Below are 9,551 nucleotides of genomic sequence, written 5' to 3' on the forward strand. Positions count from 1 at the left end.
GACGGGCAGCACAGCTCCAGAACCACACTGCGGCTGATGAGCTAATTAATTGACTCTAGTAACCCAATTTTATTTCCCAGCCTTCTGGATGGAAGGAAATTGTGTGAGTCAGCAAATTGTAGTAGGAAGCTGCTGAGATTCCAGCTGTGGTGGGTTTCTTGTTCTTTTTCCCAGCTGACAGGCCAGTGGAGTTGTAGTCCTGTGAGGCTTCCCTAAGGGAAACGCTCCTTACCCGTTTCCACCTTCTTCTTAATCCTCTAAAGTGTTCAAATGGGCCTTATTTTTTATTTCTTGGGCCAAAGGTCAGAGCTACGGCTCACCTGATTTAGTCCAGGTTATAAGGGCCAGGCAGAGGCAGCCCTGGCGTTGTCTTCGCTGATTGCTGGACTACAAGTTGCTGCTTGCACCGAGACAAAAACCAGGATGGGATCGGCCTAGCCACAGCCTGAACTGCTTGTACTCAGCCTCCTTGTGAAAGGAACTTTTAGCTTCAGCTTCTGCAGATCCGGTCTCAAAAAATCTCTCCAAATTTTTTCAAATTTTATTTTCTAAACAGAAATTAGCATTTTTCCAATAGAATATGAAACTAAAAAAGTCCAGTTCCAACCCTAGCTCGGTTAAGACTTATGCTCCCCAGCAGTGGATAATTAAACCCTGGAAGTGACTATGCAGTTATGCCCCCAGCCGAGATCTCTTCTCGCACTGCAGTACTGGGCCCGTCCTTCAGGAGCCGCTAACGGTTTGGGCGGCTCGCAGTGGCTGCTACAGGGGCAATCCTGGAAAGAGGGAACCAGGAGTGTGAGTGCAGAAAGCGGGACCCAGGGCGCCTTCTGCTGGGCAGCTCCGGAAGATAGGACTGTAGAGAGGAGGGGCCGGCCCACCAGGTCCGGTACGACCGGGTGTGCATACCGTGCATTTGCATGGAGCGGCACACCCGGGGAGGCGGCAGACCAGTGGCAGCAGCAGAGGCCGTGGGCTGCCGGCGGAGTCTAACCAGCCAGCGGCTGAAGAAGGAGAGAGCGCCAGAGGGCCCGGGCATGAGTATGCATGCGCATACGCCCGCCCACTGCTTCTGCTCCCTCCCCCCCACCCCCAAGCAGGAAGATCGATGAGCCGTACAGCCCGAAGATAGCAGGAGGCCCTCGGGGCTGTGGTGGAGCTCATCCCACAATGGCTCTATGACAATAGCGGAGCTAATCCCACCACAGCCCGAAGACAACAGGACAGGAGGCCCGCGGGACCGTGGTGGAGCTCATGCCACACAAAGGCCCTATGATAGTAGGAGACTATGTGTGCGAGATTGTATGTATGTGTGAATGAGTGAGAGCCTGGGTGTGTCTGAGAGCCTGTGTGTGTGTGCATGTATGTGTGTCTGTGTGAGATCCTATGTGTGTGTGTCTGTCTGCAACTGTGTAAGAGCCTATGTGTGTGTCTGTGTGAGAGATTGTGTGTTTGTGTATGTTTTGTGCATGTGAGAGCCTGTGTGTCACATATATATATATATAATGTATCTGTGAGGGTGAGGCAGCCTGTATATGTTAGAGAGAGGGAATGTGTGAGAGAGAAGATACAATTTGTGCGTCCCTAACTCCTTCAATCCACGACAATCTCAGGGCGATCAGAAATCAGATCCCAGGTATGGAGAGCAGATTTTTAAATCCTTATTAGTTTGAATTACTGGGTCTAATTTGATGATTCTGCTCTTTTGAAATTTTTTTTTTTTGGGGGGGGGGGGGGCATAGAACATTTTTTAATTGGATTTTTTATTCATCAGATTTTTGAAATTTTTTTGGTGTTTGGGAAATTTTCAATATTCTATTCATTAACTGGTTTGAAATATTCTTTTTATGAATATGACTTTACTATTATGATTGTTTTATATTTCTTGATGTTATTATTTAATGTTTTATGAAGCATGGTAATGTTTCTATTTTTCCATTGTTGCTCTGCATATAGAGACTGGCTTGTTGTGGGTTCCAGTTCAGTTCTTCTCAGCACATTTCTGTTTATTCTTTCCGATCTCTTTATTCTGTATTTGGTCAATCTCTCTGTGTTCTGCATATGTGACCGAGGTGAGCTATTTTGCTAGCACGTAATTTCTGTGTAGGGATCTACAGCAGCCTGGTTTCCTAATAATAGTTTTATTGGTGTTCTAGGGCCTGGTGTAATAGGTGCAGTGTTGTCTTTTCATAGATAAGGTTGTTAGGGTTGTTTTGGTATGGGAGGTTTACCATATTCTAATGGTAATTCTGTATTCATGGCTTTCTAAGGGCCAAGTTCACACCCAATATGCATTAGAAAACGTCTAATTCCATAGGAGCTCCAAGTGTCTTTTTTTGCAGAGTTTTCTGGTTGGCAGCACAGGAGTGCATGTAAATATAATATGCAGGTTGTAAGTGATAGTTTTGCCTCAGCAGACTGGACTCTTGAATGTTCTTTTTCATGTAAAATTTGTTATAAATGCATAATTTCATTGTGTGTGTCTGTAAAGGGTGCGGGGGTTCCCATTTCCACAGATGTCAGTGAAGAGTTGGATATCACCAGCTCCAGGGTTCTGTGTGCAGGAGAATGGAAGTCACCGACTCTGGGGATTTTTATGCTGGGAGAAGCGGCTGTGAGCATCTCCGTGTGGGAGGAGGCAGTTCTTAGCTCCAGCACGCTGAACGTTGGAGAAGTGGTCTCGAAGGGGGGTCTCGGTGCAGGACTGAACGTTGCCAGTGCCGGGGACCATTGCTTTAGCACACAGTTCCGGTCTTCTAAACCACAGGTATCATCAGACCATTATCGGCACATAAACGAATGCTGTGAGCCTTGCGCCATAGAAAGTCACGGATGTCAGCATTTACGTGCAGTTAAAGAGACCTGGGCAGGGCTGACACAGTCAGAGCCCAAGTAGCTCGCCGTGATCGTATAGTGGTTAGTACTCTGCGTTGTGGCCGCAGCAACCTCGGTTCGAATCCGAGTCACGGCATTGCGATCAAGCAATGGCACGGCAGTTGGGCAGACTTTTTTCTTTGCAGTTTCCTGTTTTTTGTTTATCATTTTAGGTTTCAAATATTTTTCCTCTTAGAATATCAGACTTTGTATTTTCAAGACCGTGTATTTAATACTTTTCTTAAACATACACGATATGTCAATATTTACTTAGTAATACATTGGTAACCTGCTTAACTGCAAGGCAGATTATTGAACAGAATAGGTTCCAAAATAACATTTTCCACTTAACGAACATGAAAGCAGAATTTTAGAGGTGACTATGAAATTTTAATATTGGTGTTTGGAGCACTATTTGAAGGATGAAATGAGATATTTGAGTCACAGTGGCAGCCAAAGAGAACAAGAACACATTAAATTCCAATGAATTGACTTTTGAAATTGAAATCCTCTTTTTAAATCTTTTCAGTGCCTCTGTTTAAACACTGTTCAATTGGTTTTAAGCTGTATGATCTAGTTTTGCAATAACTGAGCATATGATAAAATATTTCAGACTCAGTGGACAAGACAGATATTATATTATGTTATTTTTATTTATATGTCGCTTATGTCAAAAAAAACCCTAAGCTGTTAAGAAGATACATACAAAAACTGTGACATACAACTGCAATCGAAAAAGTAAGATACTAAAATCTAAAATCATATTAAAAACAAAATAAAAGCCAGCGAAACACAAGATCAAACTATTGAAGATTAGATTAAGCATAGGCCATAGTAAAAAAAAAAAAAGGAACGTTTAAATTGCTTTTTAAATAATTTTTTATATTGTATCAACCGTCATTCATCAGGTAGGCGGTTCCAATATTCAACTGCAGCGACAGAAAAAGCGCGTTTGCGGGACTCCATTAGTTGAGCCTACAGAAATTTTTGTGAAGATCATAGGTCTCTTGTAGGACAGGAAGGTTTTAGCACAGAAGAAATCCAAGATGGCTCAAAATGCTAGACAAACTTGAGAAAGTGGGATAGAAATTTAGAACCAGCTTCTGCAAAAGTTAATCTGTTGTAAGAAATTGGCTCTTTCAAAGTCTCCAACCTCCCAGCGCAGGAGCATAGATCAAAGATGGAGACAGGCCTACTCAAGTGACCATGGCCAGCAGAAGATAAAAGCGGGTAATCCAAAGTGCACAGCTGCTAGGCCTGGGCAGAACAGTCATAGCTTCTGCCCACAGAAATCCTCAGCCGAGAACAACAAAAAAAATAATTCCAGCACAGGGCCCAGAGCCAGCCTGCACACTCTGACAGGCCCTGAAGTGGCGTCGCCTCTTTCCTTTGGTTTCCTTGGTTACAGGAAGCCTGTGCAAGAGGAGGGAACAATGCCACTGCAGGGCCTACCAAAACTTGTAGGCCAGTTCTGGGTCTTGTGCTGGATTTGTTTTCTGTTTCTGTTGCTACAGCTGCCAACAGGCCTATCCTGGTAGCAAAAGGAGGGGAGGGTAGAAGCTGGGAAAGAGCTGATTTTGCAGGGTAAAGAAGCCATTTGGTGTGGGGAGAAAGGAGTCTGGAGAAAGAGGAGTCAAGAAGGATTGGGAAAGGGCCATGTTGTAGGCACAGGATGGAGAGAGGCCAAAAGGGGGGGGGACGACTCAGGAAGAGGAGGGGACATCCATGAGGGGTCACTAGAAGGTCTATATGGAAAGAGAGTGGCACAGGAGGGAAACAGGCCTTATTTTTGTTTTGGGGGGGGCAGCACAGGAGGGAGAGAGGCCATAGAAAATAGACCCAAATAGAATTGGAAGTAGGTAAACCTCAAATGATTTTCAGTAGATTATATTTGTAAGGAGCTAATTAAAGTGAAAGTAGATACAGCTTTGGGGCCAGACTGGATACATCTGACAATTTTAAGGGCACTTAGAGAAGTCCTGGAAGCTCTGCTGCCTGACCTTTTCAATGCTTCCGATTTGGGATTTGTTCCAGAGGATTGGAGACAGGTGGAGGAGGGAATATAACAGGAAGGGAGAGAGGTCCTGCAATCTTGATGAGTGGGGGAACAAGGAGAAGGAAGTGTCCCTCCCAAAAGCTCCAGCCCTGCTCCCATCCTTAGGTGTTCTCTCTATCACCCTTCCCACCCCATACTGTCTCTTCTCTCCACCCTCGGTTCTCCGTCACACCTGTCTATACACACACACATCCACCCTTTCCCAGCATCTCTTTCACACAGACCCTGATTCCCCAGTCCCCCTATCACACACCACCTCCCAGCCTCTCCATCACACACCCCATCTTCAAGTTCCTTTCCTATAACCCTCCAACTTCTCTATCACAGCTCCATCCCAGTTTGTTATAACCCCCCCCAATCACACACACTCTATCTCCTCTTTCTCTTATTCCCCTCCAGCATCTCCCCTGTTTACACAACAACCCCCATCTCCTCTTTCTCTTAACCCTCCAACCTCTGTGTTTCACATAACCCTCATCACCTCGTTCCCCCTTTCCCACAACCACTCCCCTCCAATCGCTCCTATCTCCTCCTTCCCTTATGCCCCCCACTCCCGCCTCCACTTCTGGTCACTCTGCAAAGAGGAGGAGGAGGAGGAGGCCGAAGTAAAGAGATGCGTTTTTGCACGTGACCTGAAATGCTCAGCAGTAGAATCTGCTCTGATTGTCTCAGGCAGAGCATTCCAGATCCGAGGGCCAGCTACACAAAAAAAAGCTAAATTTCACCAGCTTGATCGACAGCACATCAAGCAAACTGCGATGGGATGAGCGCAAGGGACAAGAGGTGTGATGAATCTTCAGAACCGTATTCAGCTACACCAAAAAAAGCTAAATTTCACCAGCTTGATCGACAGCACGTCAAGCAAACTGCGTTGGGATGCGCGCAGGGGACAAGGGGGGTTGATGAATCTTCAGAACCGTATTCAAGCAACGCGGAGCTAGGCCGTGAACAGCTTTTAAATGGTGGTTAAGATTTTAAATTTCACCCTCCACTGCACTGGGAGTCGGTGCAATTTGAACAGGATTGAAGGTGATGGGATCCCGTAATGGCGCACTGACTACCAGACGAGCAGCTGCATGCTGCATTAACCGTGGTGCTCTTGTAACTGAGCGGGGATGTCTTAAGTACAGAAAACTTGCAATAATCAAGAGATGAAATAACGAGTGCTTGCACTACTGTCTGGAAAACTGGCTTCATTAACAAATGGTATAAGGTTTTGCAAAATATGCAATTAAAAAAAAAAAAAAAAAAAAAAAAAGCTATCAAACACAGATGTGATCTGATAACTCCTAAATTGTGAACCTGTTCTTGTTTCGGTATTTTCGAGCCGTCAAACTCAAGCAATAATAATACTACTAGGAGACTGAAAGCGTTTCCAGCTCAGAGCTGCACAGCCAGAGTTAAGGATGTCAGTGGGAAGTTGGTAATCCCAGATATTAGGGACTGTTTTTCCAAAATGTTATGCTTCCCTATACCGTACTGCTAATGACATCCTGGATAGTGATATTACTCAATATCTTGATTCGGTTTCCTTACCCTCCCTTTCTCCTGAACAAAAAAAGTATTTGGATAAGCCGATTAGCTCTTGTGAGGTTTTACAAGTTATTAAAACATTAAAGGCGGGCAAGACACCGGGCTTAAATGGATTTTCTAGTGGATATTACAATTTTCTCATATTTTGCTGGCCCCCTCTTACTGACATGTTTAATTCTATATGAGAAGGGGCCTCTTTTGCAGTTCATTGCAGTGTAGCTGGGATTTCATTTTCGGTGAAGCCAGGCAGAGACCACACTCTTTGTGGATCTTACAGACCAATTTCATTGATCAATTTAGATTTAAAGATATCGGTTCGAGTCCTGGCTGTGCGATTGGCCACTATCTTGCCTAACTTAGTGCACAATGACCAAGAAGGTTTTATTCCTCAAAGATTAGCAGCAGACAAGATTGTCGATATCTGGTGGCTGCGAAGGGGCCATATTCCTACTGGTTTGCTTTCTGTCGATGCTGAGAAAGCATTTGACATGGTGCAATGGCCTTTTTTTGTATTTAAGACATTGGAGGGTATGCGCTTCGGTCCTTATTTTCTCCAGTGTATTAGGAAATTATACGATTCTCCTAAGGCCGGAGTCAAAGTTAATAATGGGGGCTATGGGGATTGTTTTGAAATTGGACACGGTATGAGACAGGGATGCCCTCTCTCCCCCTTATTATTTGCTTTGTTTTGTTGAGCCATTTACCAGCAGGGTTCTCATACCGCCTCAGATAACAGGGGTTAGTATTGGAGAAGTGCAGTCCCGACTTTCGCTTTTTTTGCGGATGACATCTTAACTCACCCCTGACTGACCCTTCTCAATCTTTAACGGGTGTGATGGCAGAATTGGGGCAATGTAATGCTGTCTCCGGATTCAAAGGCAATTTAGACAGGCCTGAACTCTTGAATATCAACCCTAAGCGAGCCATGCATTTCACTCCTGCGATAGCAGTTTCCGTTCCGTTGGGCAAAACGCTCTCTTAAATGCCTTGGGGTCCTTCTTGGTTCTGATACCTTTGGGTTTATTTAATTTAAATTATATGCCACTGGTAAAAGCTAAGAAAGATTTGGATAAATGGGGTAGGGGAAATTCTCTTGGCTGGGGTGCATAGCAATTATCAAGATGAATATTCTTCCTCGATTCCTTTATCTGTTCTTAATACTTCCGATTTATATATCTGCAGCTATTTTGGGTGGTTTGGGGGTACCTAATTTATTACGGTACTATGCATCATCCCAACTGCATGCCTTGCTGGATTTGCATATTGCCTGCTCTTTAAAAACACTGGGGTGTTCTGGAACAGGCAATGATTGGGGAGATGCCGCTATCTGCCTTGCTGATCACTTGTGTGCAATTTCTGGATCAAAAAGATGCCGAGGAGGGCACTAAACTCTAAAAAAAATGATGCAAATGATGCCACTGTTGTGGTTTAAAGTCTGTTAGTGCTCCTTAGTATGGAAGGGAAACATACTCTGACTTCGTGTGGTTCCAGGTCTCTTCACGTGCACCCCAGGGTCTCAGGGAAGTGTGTGCAGAAGGCAGGGGCAGTTCTATAATGAGGCAGGGTGAGGCAGCCGCTTCAGGCGGCAGAATTTTGAGGCGGCAAAAGATGCTCCTCCCCCCCCCCTCCCTCCGAAAATTCCCCTGCAGCAACTGCTTCAGTATCATCAAGACATTTAAAAACAGAGAGGTAACGTCCCACGTCACTACAACTGCAGGCAGGCTCAGTCAGTGAAGCGCTACAGCTCGAGGGCTGAAGGCAGCGAAGATATGCCTGCTCTGCTCCCCTGAGTTCACCTTACTGAAGTGGCGGTTTCAGCTTGCTGTTTGTGCTGCCTGAGTGCTGATCCTGCAGGATAAAAAAGCTAAGCAAGGCATTATTATTTTTAAAGTTGGTGGGCAGCTCAGGTTCGGGTCCGAAGTTTGCTCAGCAGCTCAGTGGGGGCCTGAGTGAAAGGAAAAGCAGTAGAGCAAATATTTCTAATGCCTGGTCTCAGGGAGGGAGGGAGGTGGGACTTCAGGGGTGCGACCCGGATGGGAGAGTTGATTGGGGGCAGCACACAGGGACCGGGGGTTGGGGCAGGATAGGGCAGCGGCCGGAAGGGAGCAGAGCAGGAGACCTGGTACACGTCTGACAATCTCCCACTGGAACCTCTTCAATTTGGCCAAACAACTCTCCAGCCCCCTCCCTGCTCCTGGAGAAGAGAGAGAGAGAGAGAGAGAAAGACACTGGTCTGGAGGGGAAGGGGTGGAGTGACAATGACTGAAGAGAGAGGAAAGAGAAACTGGTCTGAGGGCAGGGGGTGACACAGTGACTGGAAAGAGGAGAGAGAGGCTGGTCTAGGGGTAGAGGGTGACAATGAGAGAGAGACTGATCTATGGGGAAGGGGGTGACAGTGATTGGTGACGGCGAGAGAGAGAGAGACCGGTATGGGGGAGGAATGACAAAGAGTGGTGAGAGAGACTGGTCTGGGAGGAGGGGTGACACAGTGACTGGAAAGAGGAGAGAGAGGCTGGTCTAGGGGGACAGGGTGACAATGACAGACTGATCTATGGGGAAGGGGGTGACAGTGATTGGTGACAGCGAGAGAGAGACTGGTATGGGGGAGGAATGACAAGAGAGTGGTGAGAGAGACTGGTCTGGGAGGAGGGGTGACAGTGACTGAGAGCAAGAGAGTGAGACTGATCTGGCGGGAAGGGTGATAGGGACTGGTGAGAGACAGACTGGTATGGGGGGAGTGGGTGACAGTGATTGGCGAGTGAGCAGTGTTGGTTTTTTGGGGTAGGACTCGCTGAGCGGGTTGCCCTGGGCACCACCAGCATCACCTATTCTGCTGTGGCCCAAAGAGAAGCCTGGCGAGGCTGCAGCCTACCCCATCCCAATGCGGCCTGAAGATACGTGGAAGCCGCGAGAGAGAGCGAGAGTGTGTGTGTGCGCGTGTGTGCGCGTGTGTGTGTACATACATGCAGGTGAGAGAACAAGAGCCTCGCCCCGAAACACCTGGACCGCGGCTAAATTCTAGTGCTGCTTTAAATATAGCCGGCTAGCCACTTAGACGGATAACTTTTGTTGATGAAGTGCTGTCAAA

At 46.4% G+C, this 9,551-nt stretch overlaps 1 non-coding gene across 1 annotated transcript; it reads left to right on the top strand.

Annotated features, from left to right (window-relative positions):
- Nucleotides 1–2,899: 2,899 nt before the first annotated feature.
- TRNAH-GUG lies at nt 2,900–2,971 on the top strand. The gene has a single exon. It is a non-coding gene; the product is annotated as a tRNA-His (tRNA).
- The last annotated feature ends 6,580 nt before the right edge of the window (nt 2,972–9,551 follow it).

This window comes from Rhinatrema bivittatum, chromosome 13 (genome assembly GCF_901001135.1).
Source record: "Rhinatrema bivittatum chromosome 13, aRhiBiv1.1, whole genome shotgun sequence".
Taxonomy (NCBI): domain Eukaryota; kingdom Metazoa; phylum Chordata; class Amphibia; order Gymnophiona; family Rhinatrematidae; genus Rhinatrema; species Rhinatrema bivittatum.